This window comes from Pinus tabuliformis, chromosome 5_2, assembly GCF_031772625.1.
Source record: "Pinus tabuliformis cultivar Carrire ecotype Pingquan chromosome 5_2, CPIR1, whole genome shotgun sequence".
NCBI classification, from domain to species: Eukaryota; Viridiplantae; Streptophyta; class Pinopsida; order Pinales; family Pinaceae; genus Pinus; species Pinus tabuliformis.
Window position 1 is genome coordinate 1,110,673,876 of NC_142306.1, and position 25,736 is coordinate 1,110,699,611.

Genomic DNA, 25,736 nt, shown 5'->3' on the forward strand with positions numbered 1-25,736 from the left:
TTGCATGTGTGTACTGATCTCTCATCTTCAGTCTGGGGCCCGCAGTGAAGGCTATAATTCTGGAGATGAAGGTTAGTTGGTTTGAAATTTGTCGAGTCAGTTTTATCAGTCCTTTCAGTTTTAAAATCGAGTCAGTTTAGTCAGAATTGTATTCAGTTTTCAGTCAAATCTGCAGTCAATAAATGTGTCAAAGTTTTGTGTTAACTGTTGAAATAATGACTCCATCGCCCAATGGATGAAAGCACTGGTCTGCTCTCCCAGAGATCTGCCGTTCTTGGCATCTCCAAGGAGCCACCATCCCCATTGGAGCCAATGTTAGAGTCGGTCCTTACAGCCCTCCGTCAGAGATCTTTTCACTTTTGAGTATCATTTTTGGTGTCTCGCTTGTTCCACTTTGTTGCATTTCGTTAGGGGCATGCCATTGACTGACGAGGGAGTCTGGTTGTCTTGTGTTTCTTCATGCTTGTCCCTGCAAGGTTAGTCAAATTTCTCAAAAATCACCGAAGTATATGATCATTGCATTCATCGTCATAAATGATTAGTTTCGTTTAAAACAAAGTCTTTAGTCCTAGAGTCTAGGGTTTTCAGTCCTTTGCATACATGTAATAAAAGCCCGTAGGCCATGAGGTTGGTTTCAAAAGATTCTCATTTAATATTTTTTCTTAGAAAGCATTTAAAAACATTTTTAGTCCAAAACTCTGTTTTGGAACTAAAAATTGTTATTATAAATAATTGTATTTGTTTCATCTCAAAAAGTTTCAGAGCAAGCCTCTGATCTTTTCCAAAGCCAAATGCTAGATCCCTGCAAAAATCAACAAAGTATTATCAGTTCAAGACTCAGAAAAAGCAAGGAAAAGCCAAGGAACAACATTATATTAAGTGATCAAATGATAAAGTGCCAAACATTATAAAAGTGGGTTAGCAAACAAATTTAAATCAAATCTGATTTGATGAGATATTTTCTTCACGTATAAAAGGGGCAAACAATTTCATTTGTTCAAAAATCTCAAGGCAGAAATCGTGTTTGTGCTCTTGAAGGTCGAATCCGTGTTTTCATAGCCCTGGATAGTGTTTGGAGGCGTGCGCTACCCATACAGGGTGTGCGCTACGCATATAGTGCATGCTACGCACTGGGCCTCACCAGCCAGTGTTAAAAACCACAGGCGCTATGCACTTGCTATGTGCTACGTGTTGGGTTTGTGCGCTACGCACACAGTTACCGCACCAACAAATTTTTTCTAGTGCGTCCAGATCTTGCCAAATCGACTCCAAAGCTTTCAAGTAGGTTTTCGATGGCTACCCAATAAATTTTGAAATGTTTGTAGTGTGTTTAAGGTGGGAAACTTAATGTGTTGGGTGTAGAGAGGTGAAACCCTATGCTCATACCAAAATCATTCCTTAGGGTTTTAAAGACATGTGGGTAGCTTTGTGAAGATTTTCCCATTCTCCATTGATGAAATACAGTCCCATACTCATTTGACAAATTTTAGCCAAGATTGCAAAGGCTGCACATTACACTTTTTGTTCATTTGTCAAAATTTTCCTTGTAATAACAACAGTGACTGTTTTATGACAATCCACTTAAACAGAGTTATTATCATTGGAGCTTGTTTCCTATGATGCTTTGGTACATATGTAACATATTTGGGTTTTGAGTATACATTGAAATTTTGATTTCACCACACCTATATCAACCTACATATTGCAGACATCTTGTTTTTAAAGCCATGTCAGACACAGATTCAGTTTATGAGCAGGAGTATGATAGTGATTCCACAACAGAGGGTAATGTGCCACAGAGGCCTCGCAGAGGTGGAAAAGGTGGTAAGCATCTCAGGGAAGAGCCTACTTCTTTGGTTCAATTGCAGGCTTGCCCGCTTGCAATGGATTGTTTTCGCTATCAGTCATGCTACCACTATTGTGAGTTAATTTCACAAATCCAGCATCATCGTGAACTATCTCGTTTGTTTGTTCTACATTTACATGATGGCCATGTAAATCTCGCCGGAGTTGATTTCATTTTGTCACCAGAGACTATTGCACAGGCCACTAGGATACCAAATATTGGAGAAAAATGGAATAAACGTCAGCAGTTAGAGAAATCCTACTATGAGTCGTACATCAAACCTGGGTATATGAGGCACCTGAGCAGGGTTTTTCCTTTCCATTACCTAAGTGATGAGTTTGCACCTTTGATGAAACTCATCATTCAGTATTTCAGTTGTGATGGCAGATTCTCGCGTCTTTATGCGTACCATGTCCGTTTGTTGATGCATTTCACAGGGGTACATATGATGAACATTCCATACTTCATGTATCACAACATATAGAGGATGGTGTTTTTTGTACAAAAGAAGACCCCAGCACAGCAGCATAGAAGTATTTATCATTACGCGTTGATCAAGATCGTAGTGGTTCATCAGTTGGCACAGCAGGTCATTACTTGGGAGGATTTTATTTCTCGTGACTTTTTCACAGCGCCACAACCACCTCCAGAGATAGTTCATGATGAGGGAAAGCCTTCACATCAGTTTGACATTCCTGAGACCGAGCATGGCAATGCTCCAGTGTATGTGACATATCAGCGAGGCCACAGGGCCTTATTTGCAGCTACACGACGAGTACTATCTCCACATGGCATGGAAGGGGTCTCGCCCTCTTCTTCAGTACAGGTACAGGTACAGGTTCACGACAGGGGCAAGAGGTCAATACATGAGGAGGTCCATTCAAGAGGTCATGATGTTGATGTTACATTGAATGATGTGGATAGGAGCTCTCCTAGCTTGAAACTGAAAGAGATCATCCAAAAGTAGAAGGCCTAGATTGACAGCTTGAATGAGAAGTTACTGAAGGCAGAATGTCTGATCAAATATTTGGAGCAGCACAATAAGCAACTAGAGGATCAGCATACACTTATAGAGCTGCGACAAATCAGTGAAGACTGAAGGTTGACTCGAAAAATACTTGGCGATTTGACACCTGTTGAGCGGCAATTTTGGCTTGAGAAAGTCAATCGACATCTAGAGGAGTTGTTGGTGAAGGCCAATAGAGACAAAGACATGCTCTATCACATGAAACATCATTATTGGGCTCGCATGCATGTCGGTAAAGCAAAAATGAAGATTTTGAAAAGGAGGTTGAGCAAAGCACTAAAACAGAAAAAGAGGCTAGATCCACTTCAAGTTTTGGTCGAGGCTTCACTAGCTGGGCATGACACATGATGGAGGGTCTTCGCTCCGAATTTGAGCAAATTCGGAGAAATTTTTGGTCCCAAAAACAGTTTTTTCAGCTATACGAGTAGCGCGTCGACGTGCTCGCTTTTGATTGGGACACTTGCTGGAGAGAAACTTTATATTTTTGGGTTTTTCATGGTGAGTTATGCATGCTCAGTTATTTCCGAAGCATTTCATCAAATTCTGAATGATCAAAAGGCCCAAAAACACCATGAAAACCACCTTGCTACCACCTTTTGAAATAGCAGGAAGTACTTCTGGGAGAATGCAATTTTGAGGGGGCAAATGAGCTTCAAATTGGGAAATTCCACTTGGGCTGGATATCAGACATCCAGATATTTCCAACCAGCTATTGTGAGATTGATTTCGATGTCGGGAAGTGCCCCAAAAACAAGCTAAAATGTGCGCTACGCATAGAGATCAGGGCGCTACGCATAGAGGGTTTTGGTCAAATTTTCATCCTCCAGCTCAGGAATTCGGCCAGTTTTCACCAGTTTCACTTCTTGATGTGATTTTTGACCCAGCTTGATGTAATTGGATGTGTATGAGGTAACTTGGTACTTATTTACCTTATTCTAGATGATTCATTCACAAAATAGCAAAAAATAATGTAATGAATTAGTTTCCTTCTTTTTAGAGGAAGGTTGTTTTGGTCATCTAGATTCATGCTCCATGTTAAGAATTTGTTCAAACTGCTCCTAAAAGGAGGAGCTCGACCCCTAGAGGTTAGGGAATGGGTTGGCTTGATCTATATATGTAAATTTTCAGTCAGTAGCAAGGGTTGGACTCTTGGGAAGATTTTGGCACACTATTGTACATATTTTTCATATTTTGGCTAAGGAAAGATCAGAGGTTTTGCAGCACCTGTTGGGATTCTTGTGGCTTTCAGTTCTTGATGGTGTTATCTCTCAGTTATTGTAAGTTTATTCATGTTTAAATGTATTCCATTCCCTTCTTATGCTTCTGAAACTAAATGAATGAGTAAATGAGGTTGAATTCATTGTTTACAGTGCTCTTCCTTTAAATTTGTTTAGTTTTACATGTTTTCGCCAGTTTGGAGAGGATCCATGTTCTCCTTTGCCCTCTTCAGCTCCTTGTCGTTCTGATCCATCCATACACCTGATTAAAAGCATCAAGACTACTGCCTACCTTGCCCCAACTCAAATTCTGCAAAGATCTGACCTTATCCCCGGACCCAAAATTGGTTTTCCCTTTTTTCCAACAAAAAACTCAAAAATCTAGATCAAACTTTCCTATCTCTTTACTAGCCTAAAATCAGTATTAATTTTCAGTCATCTCAGCCCCTTTGAAGACCTTTTGCCGAGATAGACCCGAAGAGAGCCCTCTCCTGTCCTCGTAGGGCTAGCTACGAGGCTGAGCTTGGTTTGATGTTGCATTGAGTTTTTCCTTCCTCAGCATGAGGCAGATTTGATCGCTAACACCTCCAAATTAATTATTACCGTGATCTTAGTAGGTTCCACCATAAGTCCTTGCTTGCATACCACATGACCGAGAAATATTTTGAAAGGGACGTAGAACAAGAATTTCTTTAGGTTTAGTGCAATCTGATACCTTCAGAATGTATCCAACATCAAGCACAAACTGGCTACATGGCACTTTACTAGCCCAAACATTGTCCAATCATCAAAATATACCTCCAAGAACTTGTGAATGAATTCTTTGAACACCATGATGACTATGTGCGAGAACATTTTTGGCGCACTCTTAAGTCCAAAAGGCATCACTGTTTATTGGAAACATCCCCACTCTGTCATGAAGGTGGTCTTACTCATGTCCTCTAGTGCGATCTTTATCTGATGGTATCCAAAGAACCCATCAGTGAACGAATAGGCCTCCTGCCCTCCAACATTATCCAATACCTCATCTGTGAAAGCAGTTGGAAAAGGATCATAAATGCAAGCATCGTTAAGCTTCCTAAGATCTATGCAAATCCTTATTTCATCCTTTTGCTACTTTTTTTAACTACCATTGGACTCACCCAATCAGATTCCTCCACCGGTTCAATAATACATGCTGCAAGCATCTTGTCCAACTCCTAACGGACCTTTTCCTTGTATTTTGGATTAAGGCGATATGACCTTTTCTTAACGGGATTCACGTCCGGTATCAAAGTTACTTTCATCACTACCAAATCACATATGATGCCTTTTAAGTCCAAAAATTTGGTAGGAAATAAGTTCTAATATTTGCAGAGCAACTTAGTGACTTTAACTACTGTAGCATCATCCAAGTAATCTCAAATCTTTGCAAACTTTGGCTCCACCTCTGTGCCAATGTTCACTTGTCTAGTCTTCAATGGTGTAGTGATGTCTGGATTTTTTATCTATGGTCCCTCAACTTTGCGGTGGCCTTCGGCCTCTGGGATGTTAATATTCCTTGGATCCTCATCCTCTTCTTCAGTGGTTAGATTATAGCACTCTAGTGCATGGCACAGCTAGGTGCTCTAATCTGGTTGAATCAATTCTAAAGGATCCTGTGATATTTTGAAGATTGTTGCCTTAACCTCCTGCAGCGCTTCGTCAATGATTTCGAACCCATCCTTAAAGCTCAAGGTCATTAAAAATCCTTCTCTTAAGATGTCCCACTCCACGATACCATGGCAGAGCTCTATTTCCAGGTACCAATTCATAGGAATGATGTCCAAAGTGTGACAAAAAATATACACCCACTCTAGTTGCGGCTCCATTCCATAAACCTTAGTCTATTTTGGTAAATGATTGCATGGATAATTTCTTCCATCATATTTTTCAGTTACCCGAACTTTCGAGTGACCAAACCATAATCTCATTATTTTATACTCGCGCCACTCATCAAAACTATCTTTATGCATACCCCACCACCATGCATGTGTAGCGCGCAGCGCCAAGTCCAGTGCTTGGAAGTGATGCTTCTCCAGTACTTCCCTTTCAAATGCATCTAAAAATTTATCTACATCAGTCAAACTGTCATAATAAGTTAAATTTATTACCTTCGATGACACACAACGCAACGCATATACTTCGTGCAACCTATTCTTCCAGTGCTCCAATTCTTCATCTGAATCTGATGTAGAAGAGCTTTCACAGTCCCATGAGATTCGTCGTTGTTGGATTAACCCAATCTTGGTCTCATGCTGTTATTTTATAGATTTGGTCCAAATCATCATTTCCTTCCTCATAGTCACGGCCTAGTTCAGTATAGCGCGGTCCTTCTGTAGGGTCTAATGGAACTACAATGCGGAGCGATTTTCTTTCAAACGACATAGTTCGCTTCTTCAAATTGATGACCCCATTCATGTCAATAGCCCAACCAATTCCCAGGAGTGAGGGGTATGGCTTTTTGTCATCAAAAGCCTCTATCACTTCAAAATCAGCCAATGTGCTTGCATCTTCTATATCTACGGTCACTCCATGCAATCTCCCCATAGGGATAATATTCTGTTGATTTTCCATTCTAAATTTAATCAAAGACCAATACAGCATAGGTCTCCCCATTATTTCCCATGTTTGTTTAGGAAAACCATTCACATCCAACCCCAAATCCAAAATAAATTGATCCATCTCATAGTCTCATATTTGCGTGCTAAACCTCATCTCATGTCTTGTGTTTGCCTATCTTTCTGACTACACATTGTCCTTCAGGAGAACCTTCCTTACTAGAACACTTATTTATTAGTTCTTGTAGCCCTTTCATGGCCTTGCTGTCACATAGCAGCTTCATACAAGTCTCTAAGAAAGTGGTAAGCATGGAGGGACCAACTTCTTCAGATAACTTGTCCTGACTTCGTGGGGTAGAGGCCTCAGCGAAGATTTTCTTTGCTTCCATAAATGTTTCCTTCGCATGCTTTAGATCAAACCCGATGTCCTTTTCTGGAGCCTTATGAACCCACTCAATTTCTTCAGGTTACTTCCCTTTATCATCACCAGTCATCATTCTGCTTCGCAGCACAATATTCAAATTGGGATCCTCCTTGCGGGGCTTGGCCCTCATCATATGTAGATTTTGGGTAGGATGCTGAAGTTTCACCTTCTTCTCCTGCATCTTAGATATCAGTATAGGGAATTCTTCTATCACGTGTTTGAACTGAGTGTGGTACCGACATGATGGGTGTTTCTAGCTCGTACACTCCTGCGCATAGTGTCTTGGCACTCCACAATTGTAGCAAATAACTTTTCCTCGACCTATACCAGGTCCTCCCCCTCCTCGGGCTCATCCGCACCCCTAATATCCTCCACGTGCTCCCCCAGTGCCTTGATTCAGAGGTCGCATTTCCATTTACATTTGATACATGAGCATTCTTTCCATCATCAATTCATAAGTATGGGAGTTACGCTCATCGTGGCCCAGTGATTTACAAAAATTGCAGAATAACTGTTGCGGCATCTATACAAATTTTTGCAGCAAGTGACAATTGTGCATTACATTATTTCCAGCTATCTAACAGATATCACACCATAGCGCAGGCCCTACACTTGGTCCTGCTGCAGCTTCCTGTCTCAGGGGCATTGGCCCTCCCCCTGTAATATAATTCACGAAAACGAGGTAACGATCTTTATCATGTCCCTGGCTTTTACATTTTAGGAACCAAACTTCTTCGCGCACCTTCAGATGAGCAACGTTTTCCTTCTTCAAGCTCTGTAACTCCAAGTAGAGGTTCTACAACTCCACATTAATCTATTGAGCTCCCAAAGCATCATCCTGAATAGGTGTTTCATGCAATCTCATCGCAATTTCTAGTGCTTCCACTTGACTCCCTCTCTTTTGTTGCAATATAGCAACCCTTAGGTGGGGAAGGAGTGGGATACAAACCATTTGTGGTGCTGACTATCTGCAAGATTCATGTTAGCCTCACTGATCTTGCACTTCAGTCTCTGATCCAAATCCCATGGTGTTTCACCAGGCCCCATCATGATTTCCTTGAATCCAATGACTGATTGTGATTCAGACTTGTGCCTACTGAATTCCTTATTCAAAGCAATCTGCATGACCACTAGTGATGCCAATGTGTTATCGGTGCAGTAATTAATGTACCATGTTAACGCACGATCTTGCAGAGAAGTAAACAACTCCACCTTATTTATATGATCATCTTTAATATTCTATGTCATCCATATAGCCTTTGAAACGAACCAAAACTGATATGGGATCCTCACTTCCCAAGCCCTTGAAAATGGGTAACTTCATGGTATTCGACTTATTGAACAGTGGCAGAGGTGGTGGTGGTGTGGGTGAAGGTGTGTGTTCTGGAGGTGAAGGTGGAGGTGTTGTGGGCAGATGAGGTATTCATGGAAAACCCTACTTTATCAATTGTACAGCACTTCGTGGTGATGCCTGTACGTCTCCCTCATCGTCACTCGAAGGAGGCTCTATCAATGGACTATATTCAGTACCCGCTCTTTCCTGATTTCTAAAGATTCACCCACTTCGTGTAGATCCAAACATCAAGGTAGTGACATAACCCTATTTTCATACAAGAGAATTTTAGTCCAAGTATTCAAAGATTTCAAATACTTACCTTGCGATCCTTTGAAAGAGCGTTGCTCTGATTCACTATAACTGACTCAGGTATCGACCATGAATTCTGTCACAAATCCTCCTATGACTTTATCAAGCCAGTGATCGACATCAAGCATGCTCTTATCTTCAGAAGCTTCCAACCTTTGCACTAGCTCCGTGGTCCACATTATTGGACTGTCAAGCCTCCACCTTCCTTGGCCATCTTCCAATTTAACGATCCACTCTTATAGTTTGATCAGGAAGGTGCAGAAGAAGATTTCATGTATTTCTATGTATAGATATCAGTACAACCATTGCTCCTTTGTCAATCGTGGATTTATGTTTTCTTGCACCGCAAATTCATGGATCTTTCTATCCAACCACTTCTCAATTTCTTTCTTTGTCAAATTCCAGTGATGCGACATCACACATCTCTTTATGTAGATCTCGGTCCCAACAACGAAACCATTTGTGGGCTTAGTGGGCCCTGACCCAAGTTCAGAGTTAGTTGCGCCAAACAAATCCCTACACTATTGGCCCTTTTGACATCAATCCGTGGAGTGCAGACTAAAGTCTCACTCAAACTAGTATGGGGGGATGCTAGAACCAAGTTTCCACATCCAAAGATCAGTGTGATGTTGTTTTATGCCCTAAATCTGCTTTTGTGCAGATCGATAAGCCTTTGTGGCTTATCGATATAAATCCCTTTAATCAACTTCTAGACCTGCGTGAAGGTCTACGACTATATTCTTCAAATATTGAACATACTAATCAGCTACTTACGCGCATCAAAGATTACTCTTAATCCAATAATTACTCAGATTGGCCTAAGTGTTTGATAACTTTAACACACAACAAGATAATCTTCATGTAAACATTCAACATCAATTGCATTCATATAACAATATAAATCATGTAAATTCACGCATCAATACATAATTATTTCATAAACCCATCATAACATAGAACATTCATACAAAACATAAGTAAAGAGATAAACACAAGTGTTTCCGCATTAATATTCTTTATTAATATTCTCTTCAACTTACAAACACAAAACTTCCTTGCGCACTTAGCTACAGGGGTCTGCGCACTAAGCTGTGGACTCTACTCTAGGCCTCTATGCACACAGTTGCAGAGCTTTTCTTCCTACTCTTCTCTACTAACTCTCTAGACTTCTCCCACAGAAAGGACTTCCTTCCTATTCTTCCTTGCCTTAGACATCCTAAGACACACCTATTTATATAATCCCATGGCCCGCGGACTATGGGTAGATCCTTAAAATCCGACTCAACTTACATAAAGAAGGGTAAAACCCTTTATGACTTTTTAACTATATACATGCTCCACGACCATAATTTGCGGAGACTTTACATCTTTATACAACAAAACTTGGGCTTTTGCCCCAAAATTGACCGTAGGGGACCCCATCTCAACATGAACACTCAAACAGAAATGATGAAAACCCTAATTCTTCAAATAAAAAGGATGTGAAGAATCTTTTAAGGAATATTGTTGCCTCCAGTTCCATCAAAATAAAGGAGAAGAGTCAATATGACATTGAAAGACACCCTACTCCAAGAAGATATGGAGATCGTGTGAAGGATGCAAGAGGAAATGGATATCATCAAAGGATCCCAAGGCAGAATGATTTTAGAAGTGCATCAAGGCAACCTCCATCCTCCAGGTACCAAAGTATATTTTTTTGTTATTTCTATTCTTGTACAAACTTTGGGCATATGGAAAAGGATTGTAGGGCCTACCACAAGTAGAAATATAATGCCCCCATTAGTGTCCTAGAACAAACTTTGCAAAAATAAGCCATACTTCCTCATTCATGAGCAATATGGAATGCTTCAATTGCCATAAAATTGGACATATGGCTCGTGATTGTAACTTGACTTGGGTCCCTAAACAAGCTAAAACCATGACTACCAAACCAGAAGAGAACATTACACATGTATGGAAAAGGAAGAAAATTGGATCAGAAATCCTCTTGGACACTTGAGGCATCAACTCATTTTGTTGATCTAATGAGTACATATTTGGAAAGATATGATATTCCAAGTCTTGACAATGAAATTCTGCCAAAAAGGAGACCATGCATACGGTTAGGGGGAGCTTGTGATTCTTGACTATTCTTGCAAAATCTATCTGAGAAGAGCCCTATGAAACCTTTAATGAATCACACATGGAAAATCATGATATTGTGTCTTCACTACACATCCATTATCGAAGGTATCTTCCACTTGATCATGAAGCAACAATATTTCTTGTCTTGATAAAAAGGAAGAGCCAGAGGAGTTTATTGATCATCTACCTCATCCATTTCCATGAATACATGAAAAGGCTTAGGAAAAGAAAGTGCATTAGGAAATAATAATGACAAAAGGAGTTGCAAAGAGCAACATTACAAGGGGAGCAACATATCTGTCATGGAGAACTATCATTGATGAAGAAAATACAATGGAGTAGCATGTCAAGAAGCATCTTGATAGGAGTAGTACTTGGACACCCCATTTCCATTGATGTCAAAGGGGGAGAGAATGTTGAAAGGGAAATAATATTTCCATCAATGACAAAGGGGGAGACTATTGGTAAAATTTTTCATTGATGTCAATATGGCATTGTTGGAGATGGAAAATATTCTTGTGACACATTACCCTTTGAGATGTTTCCCTATCCTCATTATGCAAGACCTAAAAGGGACCCCTAAGCATGAAGATTGAATCATGATGACAAACTAGATTTAGATCACTATCTTGAATGATCTAATAATGCATGATCTAATGATGAACAATGAATCCCTAGATGCCCAAGATCTATCTTGAATGATCTAATAATTCATGGATAAATGATTGGAAAATAGGATGCCCTAAGCCTTAGCCTTGATTAAAGATGCCCACAAGGACATATTAAAAAGGAAACCTTAACTTATTGAATGATGTTCATTATTCCATAAGCCCTAAACCTAATTAAGAACACATGTGAAGGACCCCGCATAAATTTGAAGGCCTAGGTCTATGAAGAAAGAGCCCTAGTAATCTGAAAATGGGGCTCTTAGGCTTCTTGTCTAACTTACAAGAACCTCTCCCACTCCCAAAGCTTGAATATTCCCAAGTCTATTTGATTAACCAATGCGGAAATAAGAAATGCTTGACAATATAGTGTATGCTTATGTTTGTCTTAAACTGATTATATGCTTTAAAAATCTGTTGTTTGTGCTGATATGTAAATGTGCTTACTGATATATATATATATGCATATAACAGTGAATAATGCAGCAGTAAAAACAAACACATAAGACAACAAATTAATTAGGAGTTCACCCACAACTCTTGGGCTACATCTCCATGAGCTCTAGTTAATTCAACTAAGCTCTCTGGGATTATGGTATAAGTCTTTTTTACAATATCTTCGCTTAACTCCTACTGTTTTTACACCGAAACAGCGGGTTTAGACACCGTGTTATCCCCAGCTCTTGAAGTTATGGCTCTTGGCTCTGGCTCTAGGCTCTTGGTTCTAGCTCTTGGCTCTTTGCTCTGGCTTCTTTCTACCTTCTATCAGGTTATAGCTCTCTCTAGGCTTTTCACTTGAACTCCAAGTGACTCCCTTGGCTGCCTTTTTCTTCTGTGCTGCCTCTTTCACCTTGGCTTCACTTTCAGCAACAAAAATCCCTAACAATCAACTCAATAGCCCTAAAAAAAACCCCTCTATCTTTGACATTCATGGATTTTAAGCCAAAATGGTGTTGTTGATTCATTTCCCTCTCGGGCTCTTCATCTTCCTATTTTGGTCCACTCGAATCCCTTTTTTGAGCATTAGCAATCATTATTAAACACCCTTGGGGATGACTGCCACCTATTCCACAACGGAAGGAGCCATAGGCTCTTTGAATCCTTTAGAAACAGTCGCTCTATGTTTACACAGAGAACGCTATAAAATACGGGAAAGTCCGCAGAAAACACAGTTCTAGACTTCAAAGTTTCATAACTGTGCCTTATTTTCCTATCGGGTCCGCTCGTAAGTCACCATTGTCGCAATGCCTGCTCCATGGTTTTCCCCTTTGTATTTAAAAATACACTAAAACATGGAAAAATCGCGCTTATCGAACTTGAATTTATATGCAACAGTGTTAATAAACCCTTTCGGGTCCGTAATGTCGTGTCGGGGCTTTATCCCTTTGTATTTAAAATACATTAAAACATGGAAAAATCCCACTTATCATACTTGAATTTACATGAAACAGTGTTAATAAACCCTTTCAGGTTCGTAATATCACATCAGGGCTTTATCCCTTTGTATTTCGTTTAATAAATGAATTACGCAATTACAAAGGAAATTGATGTTTTTCAAATTTAAAAATATATAGAATACAGTCTATATTTCCATCGGGTCTGGCCATCACCGATATCAATTCACCGATCCGATCATTGGCGATCAGCATATCGCACCGCATATATACATAGGCCCGGCTCCATTGTGTTCGCCGATTGCGATCTGCCGATATCAGCAATCGCGATATCGCATCGGCCTGATTCCATCACATTATGTCTCTGACTGCCTCTGCCTATCACTGCCAATTGTGGTTGCCAACCGGATATGGACCATTGATCGGCTAGATCCAATGACCCCTGTGTAAACATTGTTCAAGCCTCTTATTGCCTCATTTTCATTGTTTTCTCATGTTTTGAAGGTTTCGATAGTGTAATCCGATATCCTTAGACTTCCCCTTTTTTGGTGGTTTTGACCTTTAGGAGATTTATGAAGACTTAGAGGGTTTTAGGACCCATTATCAAGGGATTTTACCTCTTTTTCCTTTGAAAAAGGGCAACTTCATTTTATGATAGCTTCTGCATCTGAAGTCTATTTTTGCCCATTCAAGTTGCGTTAGATTCAAAATGAAGGGATCTCTCTAATGAGACTGTTTCTGACAGCAGCTAGCAACTTGAATTTTCGTTTGATTTACAAAGGATTTGTGCCATTTGGAACCTTTTACCTCTTATATGAAGTCTTTTAGACTTAGAGGTTTATCTAGGATCCATTTTTGGATCACCTAGCACAGTGCAAAGCATAAAATCCTAAAATAATTATGACAATTCACAAAATAAAATTTTCTTGATGGAAAAATGACCTCACTTAAGTATGAAATTGACACCATCTTGTAGAGGGCATTTTCCTCTTTCCAACGAGCTATTGCACACCCTCTAACTCCTTCTAGATTGACAGAAAATGTTTTCTTATGTTAAAATAATATATTCTTTGATGCTAGCCAACCTAGGCCTACATGTACATGTCAGCCTCTCCTGTAATAGACGTGACTGATCATTATAACTAAAAATGTGTATAAATAGGAGTTCAAACTCCTCATTCTAAGCACATTTTTTCGGTGAAGATCACAAGAATTCAAAGAGAAGGAAAAACATAGCAAGGAGGCCCCAAAGGACTTGATTTCTCTATTTTGGGTTTTGAGGAAAGTCTCTTATATAAAAGTTGATGTAGCTTGTACTTATGTAATTGATAAGGCTTCCTCCATTATAGAAGTGTACAGACTTCAGACCTGTGGTGTTGTGAACCTGTGGAAAGGAGGTTGGATGTTTTGTTAGCATGAAAATATAACAAGAAGACTCAGAGAGTGGGATAAAATGTGACAACACAGAACAACAACCATTATAGAGGAATGTAATCATTGCAGTCTACTTGGGTGAAGGCTCATGTGAGGGCTATAATCGGACTTATGTCATCTCCTATAGAAGATAGCCTTAGAACTCGTGTTATGAGAATTTGGATTGTAGAACCTGTTGCTACCACACACTAAAACTCATATAAAGGTCATACAGTGGTTTATTGTTTGGGCTGTAATAACAATGATACTTGGACCTGTATTGTGGAATATTGAAGTATATTATAGTCACTTGCTTGAAGCTCAATAAAAGAATCATCTTTTGAAGGCTTGGATTAATCACTTTCTTGTGGGAAGTGACACTTAGATTTCTAACTAGCCCAGTGAAGCGAGATCTTAACATCTGAAGGATCTTACAGTTCGGATTGTTGAATGAGAGGGATTAATGTTTGTGCGTAGAATCTATGGTGTGTATACCACTATAAAAGCTTGAATTGAGAAGAATATAGGTCTTTATCTCAGAACTGAACTCGGTTCAGTGGTCATTTTCTTGTGTGTGTACAATCACAAGCTCAACTGAAGTAGCTCAGAGCTTGGACTATATTACAGTCACTTAGACCGGTGTGTGAAGAGGTATTTGAGGAGCTCGAATCTTATAAAAGACCTACAAGAACAATGAAGTATTACGGCGTGGATCAGATCACCAAAGAATTATTGAGGATCTTTAAAGTCTTGGTAAAGCATCTTGTTGAAGGACATTTTATGCAGACTTATTGAAGTCTATTCAAGACATTCTTGAGTACCATGATGATTTCCTCATGAGGTGAACTTGGAGATTTTTGTTGGGTACCATGAAGAGTTATGGTGACACCTTCATGTGAAGAAAAAGTTGTCATTGATGGGCTAAGAATATTGGAGATGAATTGAGGGCAGTGTTGGCAAAGATGTTGTCAAGGCTTATTGTAGGGGATATTGGGAGCATTGAAGAATCATTAAACTTATCCTGATGAATTGAAGTTGTGGGTTGGAGCCCTAGAGGATAGGAGTCATCGAGAAGACCAGGTTAGGGTTTGTACTAGAGATAGGGTTGGAGCCCTAGAGGTTGGTGCCTCAAAGTGATAAGGTTGGAGCCTTGGGAAGATAAGGTTGGAGCCTCATGAAGTCCAAGTTGGTGCTTGGCAAAATACCGGTTGGATCATGGTGGATTGAAGATTGGTGTCTTCATATAGTGTTGGAGCCCTAATTATTATTGTATTTGATTGATTGTAAAAAGTATTTGAGTCCTCGTAATTGATTAATAAAATTATTGTTCTATCATTTTTCTAATTATAAGCGATCTTAACTGGTAAAAATAACAATTGAAAATAAATACTAATTCACCCCCCCCAATATTCCCAACAGATACAGGTGAATCATATAGCAGCTATTAGCTCATATGGGACAGACCTGTTAGGAAAAATACTAAGGGGGGGGGGGGTTTGGGGGTAGTGAATCAATGTTTAAAACTTAGTTGACCTTCTTTTTTTCTATTCATATTTATGTACGTGACTTTAATGAAGTAAAACTACATTTGTATGCTAATGTTATGCAGACAACAAGCATATATCTATTTAATTATATTTTCAATTAATTCTTCATCATTTTAACTTGAAGTAGTGTATCAGTCCTTCATTAGGCATTAGTTAAATAGTAAAAAAGTGCAGTAAGAATAGAATACATCAACACACATAGCAAGCACATATGAACACCAATATTTTTAGTTGGAAACCCAATGTGGGAAAAAACAACCATTGTTGTTGTCTCTGCCTTATTCTTAAAAAATAATCTTTACAATTTCTACTGGCACAGACTCATTCGATTATGCAGGCACCCACCTGCAGAAGGCTACAACCTTATCTTGTTCTCCAGCACCTTCTCGAAGGGAGCTATGACCCCCTTATCTTCAATTCCTTGTGGATCACTTCTGAGAATGTTTTAAACTAGATCTACCTAATCAACATGTAGGCCACCTTTCATCAAATTTTCATATTGGACCCACTACCATCAACAAATCACTGAATCAACTAAAACAAATCAATCACTGAATCTCATTGCAACAAATCAATCTAAATAAGAATAGATCATGTGAATGTAATTTCAATCATCAACCCGTACATTGTTACTAAAACCAAATGTTGCCACTCTAAACCCTTATCAACAATATGTAAAAATATATATGGTACTATTCTTAAGAATATCTATGTATATATGTGCTTTCAATGAAACATACTTGTGTATAGATCTGAAGACACTGAACCCTCATATTGAATCACTGCACTACTAAAATCAATCACTGAAACATATATCCTTCATCACAGATTTTTGAGCTACTTACAAATCATTCAAACCAGTTCAATTTTTCAGTCACATATCATTCAACTTCATCAGAACTATCACATACATATTATTATGAAAAATACCTCATCAAAAAACAACATCAATCATAGCAAGACTCATTAGACATCATTAACTACACATAATTCATAAAACCTAGCATATGTACGTGAGCCTTACAAAATACATATGTGTGTGTACTCACCTTTCATGAAGCATATCCGTGTACCTATATATCAATCCTGCAAAATCAATATGCGACTATATAGTGGTAGACCAACGTATGTACACACATTTTCCAAGACAAACTTGCATACATATATGTAATTATTGACTCATTCCTTCGTCGCACAACAAAACGTCAATCAAACCCAAATATTGGAAAACCCAGTAACAAACATACATTACAACATTGTCACCACAAATCAAGCCATAAGAAAATCATGTAGTCATTTCAAATCTACAATATCTAATCCCTCATCACATTCCTTGTGCAACCTTATTTCAGATTAAACAATTCATCAATAGCCCATTACTTCCACACAAAACACTTTGATCTTCATCTCCTTATATACCTTAAGCCTTATCTAATACCACAAGTCAAATTCTCAGTAATGCGTATAGTATTCCTGGATGTGATCAAATATATGTTGTTGTGCTCATTACTATGGGTTAATACCATAGTAATGATCCCTATTATTTAAGATACCATGGTACGGAAATTGTATGCGCTTGTTGGTTTATGGGGGCCTGACCCAGGTCCAGAGTTATTTAGCCAAACAAAAACCTACACTACTGGCCATTTCAGCATCAGCCCGTGGAGCGCGGACTGAAGTCTCACCTGAAGCAGTATGGGAGGATGATGGAACCAAGTTTCTACACGCTTGAGATGTCTGTGATGTCGGTTTAGTATAACTATGCCTGTCTTCACACAGGTCACTTCGCACATTGTTCCAACCTTCAATACCTTCGCGATCTGTTACAATTGTCTTTCACGCAGCCATAACCAATGGTTGAGATGCTTCATGCTTATGGCAGCGAACTGTACTAAGTCCCCAAACTACACTGTGTATCTTACTTATCTTCTTAACAGATCTTAGTTAACTTCGTGTAAATAGATATTCTATCTTGTATTCAGTTAATCAATACAATTATACACATTCGTGCATCATATAAGTATTAGAAGTGAATTTCATACCCAATATAATAGATGCATAAAACAAGAAATAAATACATAGAAATGATAGGAAAATTCTCTTTATTAATACTTCCAACTGTTACAGACTCGACTTGCCCTGCACACTCAGCTGCAAGGGTCTGCGCACTCAGTTGTAGACTACTAGGTCTTTGTGCACTTAGCTACAAAGCCTTCTCCTACTCTACGACCCAAAACTAGACTTTACTCCACAAATATGACTCAACTCTTCATCCTTATCATGATTAATTCATTGATTGATCGATGTCTTAACTACTTAGAGCCTCGCTCTATTTATACAACTACGCACTCCGCACCCACAAAATGCAGAGTCTTGACTTCGGAATTAGAATCTTTTACCAAAATCGGGGCTATAAGCCCCAAAACTTCCCTTGGGGGATCCCGCACCCAATAGGCCCCCAACAAAAACATCGTGACTCTATTATCGGGAAAACTAGTGTCTATGCAGAGCTGTTAGTCCCACTAAGGCTGGTAGCTACCTTAGAAACAAACAAACTAAAACTACTTTCATTTTCCTTTATGAGAAATAGATGAGAGGGGAATAAGGAGACCAACCTCTATCTTGCGCTTAGTTCCTTGCTCGATTCCTCTCCCTTCTGGTAGATCTTTACCACTCGCTTCCTCGTCTACCCAGCTTCAAAGAGCACCTGTAGAATCAAAGCAGCATAACACTATCCAAGAACATAGATCTATTATCATAAACAATATAGGACCAGATATATATTGACCACACAAATGCATATAATATCAATCATAAAAGAATGTGGAGGAAAAATTGAATATCTTTATTGATAATCAAGAAAGAGCAAAGAGGATTACAACCAATTGTTCTGACCCAGCATCATCCTCTCAGCAAGAAAGCCCTTCTTCACCTCATGAAAAGCTTAGATCACCCAACACTATGATATTGCACCAAGAAACTAGCAGCACTTCCTTACAAGATACAAAATTCCAGCCTCTGGATCTCTAGGATGAGGGATCCATATATAGATGTTTGCAAGGGGAGTGAGTCAGCTTTTGAGAGTTGATTACTGTCCTCTCTCTGATAGTTCTTGATTCCACTTGGAGATTGATGATCTCTTACTCATCCCTGGGCGAATGCAGAGAGGCAAGTGTCACAGGAGAAGTTTCTAGAAGATTCCATGATTCTCCACCTTGCAGATTGACCCTACCATTTGTCCACTCTCACCCATCGCACCCCATAGAAGGGACTTTCAAGATTCATTGCACCTACTGTGTGTATTTAGGTGGGATGTAGCGCACTTTGACCATGGAGCAGGTGAGATGGTCTAGTTTTGACCAGTTCTGAGCAGTTTTCATGGAGAACTTCTGGGAGAAGATGTAATCAGTTGACCTTGTTCTTTTAGAGGTTGGAACAACACTTTTAGGGACTTAAGAGCCCTTGGTTTATGGACATTTATGATTGGGGTTGCAGTGCCCAAAAATGTCTATAACAGTTGCCCCCTAAAGCATGAAGTTGTTAATTTGTTGATGTCGGGTGAAATGCTTTATCATGAGGATCTGAAGTTCTTTCAAGATGGAAGACAACCTGTAATAAGATACAATACAATACAATATCTTCATAATATTTTCATGATCTAGCTGAGGCGGGCATTCCCATGCTCTGCTTTATAAATTCATTTTCATGTACATAAGACAGACAATCGTCTAAGTGTAGACTAGTGATTCTGGTGGAGCCATCATCCCTTAGGTTGGATGATTATCTGTGCAATAATGATGTACATTTGATGTCTTTATTTTCCTGAATATATATCGCAGCCCGGATGGATGAAACTAGATCCGGGGTCTTCAATCTCGTTCGATCTTCACTCAAAGTACAAGTTGATCCATGTGAGAGATGTTCTGGAGTCGAACATGGAAAGACATCGCCTGATTACCAGCCAATGATGTAAGTTGTTAACAGGCACGAGAGGAATCACCGATAATGATGATGACCCTCAAGGTACTGCAGTACAATTCACGTGGTGTGAATAAGGGACTTGGCGTCGAACACCATGCAAAATCTTTCGGTCGAAGGCCATTGATGTAAACCTGTCGCCGGAAGTGAGAAACTTGCCATTGAGGCATGCAAGCTTCAAAGTACTGAAAGGGTTGTTCCTAGATCGACTTCTTGGATAATGTGCTGATGTCAACAAGAAGTGATCTGTCATAGGAGGGCCTTAATGAATCCCACATCAATGACATGGAATGGAGCAAATGGTTTTAATGGAGGTGAAAATGATCTGGTGATATAAGGTTCAGGGTGGCGGTCATGAAAGAATGAAGCGTAAATGTATTGCAGTGGGTGAGACATAGGTGAATTCTATGAGCGACTTCTCTTGAACATATCGGCGACACTGACATGATGGATTGGTAGCATTAACCCCAAATATGGATGATGTGACGGAACCATGGTGATGTGACCAGTGAATGGAACAACCCAACCCGACTCGGATGCGGAGTGAAAGTGTCATGTTCAAGAGCGACTTGCTACAGATAAAGTTTCTTCAAGTTTTCTTCCCAATTTTTCCCCAGTCATTGCTGACCAGTACCTCTTTATTTTTTTCAAGCTTGAGGAGGATACCATATGCTTTTTCTATAATTTTCCCTTCGGGCAAACCCATCGCTATGTTTTAACGAGCCTAGCGATAGTGAAACTCGTTCTTGTCTGTATGGACAAGTTTGTCGCTATTCGGTTTTAACGAGTTTAATGACAAGGATAACTCGGTACTTTTCAATTTTAGAGAGTCTGAAAAAGGGACGTAAAGAAAACTCCAACAATCCTTTTTCTTCATATAATCCCTTGAGTTCGAAGAAGTATGAAACAATACAAAAGGGATGAATTTTCGGTACTTTTAACGAGCCGAACAAAACAAGCGCTCGATCTTTTTGTGTAATAATCCCTCAAGTCCAAAAAGATTAAAATCTAAAGGAGGGATAGCACTTCTGGTCCCTTTAACGAGCTGGAGAGGCCAATGGCTCGGCAATCTTTTCATATTTTACGAGTCAGTTGAAAAGAGCTTAAAGGAGACTCTTTTTTTGAGGAACGAGCGATAATTATGGGTAGCAGTTGATTCCAGGTAAGGTTTGGAATTTTCCAATCACGGCAGTGTCACAAGGATGGCTATTAGGATCACTCTTCGCAGGTGTTCCTCAAAAAGGTTAAACAATCAAATGGAGGTGAATGATCAGCCAAAACAAAGTGGAGGTGATGATGAGAACACGACCAAGGCTTCAAAGGCTGATGGTAATACATTTACAATGGTTATTTACCGGAGAATGGTTCATTTTTTAATGAGCTTAAACTCTGGGGGAACATTTGCTCATTGCTTATGTTTATTTTTTAACGAGCTTGAATTCCGCGTTAAAACTGCTCGATTAATCCAGTCGTATAATAAGGATGTCTCATGTATAAAAACGACATTATTTCAAAGCTTTGCCCCACATCCTTTCTTTATGCAAGTTAAGAAACGACCAATCCTACGAGTTTAAAGGGTTAGAGGACTTATAAATTTAAAAAAAAAAAAATTGTCGCTCTTCGCTTGCACGCCAAAAGGTTTGCATGCCCCTAGGTATAACGAAGTAGAGTTTCCAGGTTACCCCTCAATTTGCAGACAAAACATTTGTTTTATCGGGAAAGGCCTACCTTTTCAGGTTACCCCTCAATTTGCAGACAAAACATTTGTTTTATCGAGAAAGGCCTACCTTAACAGAGGTATCTTATTCTGATCTAATCCCATTTTCCAAAATGGATGGGTGTGTCAGGCCAGTCATATACTCTCCGCGGAAACCTACCCTATACCCAAGGTTTTCCTGTCGAAACAGGCCAGGGTGCATGCCCCCTGGGTTTCAGTCATATCCTCCGAATCACTCGCGCTCATCAGGAGGACAGACTGGGGATTGATGAGACATTCCTTGCGTGAAAAGACCATTCAAGGTTGGTATATGACTATTTGCTATGTGTGAACCAGGAAATGAAAGCTGGTCTACGAGCTTGACCACTCTTCCTTCATGCGGAAAACACATTACTCTAAAGAGTGAGGAGACAATGGCTCCCATGCAATAAATATAGTCTCGTCCAAGGAGTAGATTATAATCCAAGGGTCCTTGGACTACCATTACGTTCATGTGAATAGTTTTCCTTCTCAATGTTATCGGCACATTGGGAAGGATCCCTAACGGTCGACTGGTTCCTTTGTCAAAGCCTGTTAGATTTCTCATCTCAGGCAAAAGCGATGGCGAACCAAGCACTTTCCAAGCAGTTGAGGAAAGGATACTCACAGAAGCCCCTTCATCTATGATGGTACCAGCCATGGCCATTCTATATATTTGAGCAATGATTTGAAATGATACACTAGCGGGTAAGCGAGGTCTGCCTAGTTGATTCCAATCGAAGGAAACAACTAGGTTGCTTGGAGGTGGGACCGAATAGACGGCCGGATACGAATCTGACGAAATTCCTTCCTGTAGTAAAGGAACGGGTAGACTTCCCCCATGTTCATCTGAGTCTGTGGTTACGAAAAGAATTTAGACGGTGTCATCCTTGTTCTCTTTGATGATTGTATCATCTGAAGATGGATCCTCTGAAGGCAAGACTGAGTCAACTTCCGCCTCGACCTTTTGACTTTTGTCTGGTGTGGATTCAGATGGTTTATCTTTAGTGATAGACACTTCGACCGACCACAAGGGCGTGTCAGCCAGATTTTCAACTAGTGATGGACTCAGCAAGAGCTTCTTATATCCAGGGGGAAGCTGTAACGGTGAAATCGGACGGTTGTCCAAAACTCTTTTAGCCTTGTCTAAGAAGGGACAATGGTGGACGGCGTGATCACCTTCACACAATTTACAAGGAAATTTACATCTTCCTTTTTGTCCAAGGGCTTCACTTTCACTAGTTGACGGTGTACCTTCAACATGATCATCAGAGGTTGATGACACCGGATTGTGCAAATGAGGAGACTAGTCCCTTAAGATCCGAGGGATGCAAGGACAATCTCGATGATAGTGGTCTCCTTTGAAAATGACACATGGTGATTTAGGCCTGGTCAGTGCAATGTGTGGATTTTTGCTAGACGATGCTTGGTTGCCCCTTTTCGCCTTTGGCTCCTTCTTCTTCTTCTCTTTCTTCTTCTTCTCCTTCTTCTTCTCGGTTACTTGATTTTTCGCTTTACCAGCTTCATCAAGCAAAGAGGAAGGAGGAGAGAAAGAATTGGACGAAGTAGAGGGTTGGGGGGGAACTTTGGTATCGTTTAGTTGCTGACTTGATTGTTCAGGAATCACGGGGTTCTGAATGACAGAATTTGAGAAGAGCCATATGGGGCACACCAACATCTCCTAAAGAGGAGAAGGGACTAGGATTTCCCCCAAGGGGAACTCCTTAGTTGGTGGGATCCATTCTTCTCAACCTAAGACCAACGTAGGAAAGGTGATATTTATTCCGTTTAAAATAAATTTTAGACGCTTTGACAAAACTTGTTTTTTCAATTTTTAAGAGTCGAGAAAAAACAAAAGATGACTCTAGTCGCCTTCGATTTTTAATGAGCCTGAAGTGACAAGTTCTCAGATGGACCTTTTCCTTGAAGGAATTTGAAAAGGAATGAAAGGGACTACTCTGGAAATCTAGATAGAGGGATTACCAAACCAATCGTAAAACTGCAGAATACTTTTTACGGTATGGCAGTCAATCTTCCCAAATGTTGTGTTCAGTGCATTACGATCGATAGGGCGGCAGACACGGCTTCCTATGGATAAAGGATAAAGCCTATTGTGGTCTCCAATATATACTCAATGGTACGTGGGAGCACAAGTCCGTACTGGCACTTATCGTCTCAAAGTGGAGGAATCACCCAACCAATCAATGAAAGCAACAGTTACCAGGATTTACGATGCCAGAACACAGCTCTAGCTTAGACTTCTAGATGTTGTGCGTTAGGTTCCAAAGCGTTTTTAGATTCATTAAATTTATTTTACAGTTGATCTTGCTTAAGAAATTTTCCTTTCAAGCTCACCACGTGATGTAGATGTACAATTCCTAAAATGCAATCTAAGATGATAAATAGTCGTTTAATCTTCTTTTTGCAATGAAAATCCTAGCTACTAAGGAAAGAGAGATGGCGTTCTTTCAACATAGAGCAGAGAGCACACACTATATGCATTGTCCTAAATCAAACCAACAAACAGTCTAAATGCAAATGCATGTGCATGTATTTATTTTCAGCCTTCTTAATGTGTGAATGATAGAAAGAAAGCTAAGCGCAAATCTGAATTATTTTTCAAAGCGACGTTACTAACAAGTTTCTTTTCAAGACAAAATGAGGACAATGACGATACTTTGTGATTTGGAAATGAAAACTTGCTTTTGACACTTGAAAAACTACTAATTCAAATCAAATACAAGAGTAACAGTGTAATCAATTATCAAGAACAATCAGATTCTCTTCTATGACTGAAAACGACACTTGTGACACTTTCAAATCAAGAAACGACAGTACGATTACGCTACTTCTATGTAAAAGAGAACTGAAAATGGCTCAAAATACATAAAAAAATTTACAGTCCTTTGCACAATAGAGGCGGAATAATGGCAAGGAAGGGGGTTTCAACAGAGGTGTACTAACTATAGGCAACAAAACTCTTGAATAGAGCTAAAAAGAGTGAACACAGAAACCAAATCTTGGAGCAGGAAAGGCCTTGTCTGATCACCGCACCTGTAACACAGTGAACTGGAGATGCAGCGCACCTACTACACTCAGTAAGTGCGACGCATCTAGAATTCATAGAAGAGACAGTGCGGTGGACCAGGGATGAGACTTTAACTGGGTTCCGAGTCAGAGTTTGTAGCTCAGTTCAAGGATTTAGGCCGAGCAAGTGGTAATCAGTAAATCAATCATAGGGGTAGATCTAAAGAGGTTACTAGAGCCACCAAAAGGGCAATTAGAGAGTTTGTAAATCAATTGTTCAATTCATAAACAAAACCCGGAGATAGATGGAAGCAGCATTGATCTACTTTGCACTTGCATAGCAAATGCAGTTCGAAGGCTAGCTGGCTTGACTTCAGGCTCCGTCTATAAGTTTATAAAGAAAACAAATGTAGATAAAAAAACAATCTATTCGCTCCCCAGTGGAGTCGCCATTTTGTTATCGGGAAAACTAGTGTCTATGCAGAGCTGCTAGTCCCACTAAGGCTGGTAGCTACCTTAGAAACAAACAAACTAAAACTACTTTTGTTTTCCTTTATGAGAAATAGATGAGAGGGGAATAAGGAGACCAACCTCTGTCTTGCGCTTGGTTCCTTGCTCGATTCCTCTCCCTTCTGGTAGATCTTTGCCACTCACTTCCTCGTCTACCCAGCTTCAAAGAGCACCTATAGAATCAAAGCAGCATAACACTATCCAAGAACATAGATCTATTATCATAAATAATATAGGACCAGATATATATTGACCACACAAATGCATATAATATCAATCATAAAAGAATGTGGAGGAAAAATTGAATAGCTTTATTGATAATCAAGAAAGAGCAAAGAGGATTACAACCAATTGTTCTGACCCAGCATCATCCTCTCAACAAGAAAGCCCTTCTTCACCTCATGAAAATCTTAGATCACCCAACACTATGATATTGCACCAAGAAACTAGCAGCACTTCCTTACAAGATACAAAATTCCAGCCTCAGGATCTCTGGGATGAGGGATCCATATATAGATGTTTGCAAGGGGGGTGAGTCATCTTTTGAGAGTTGATTAGTGTCCTCTCTCTAATAGTTATTGATTCCACTTGGAGATTGATGATCT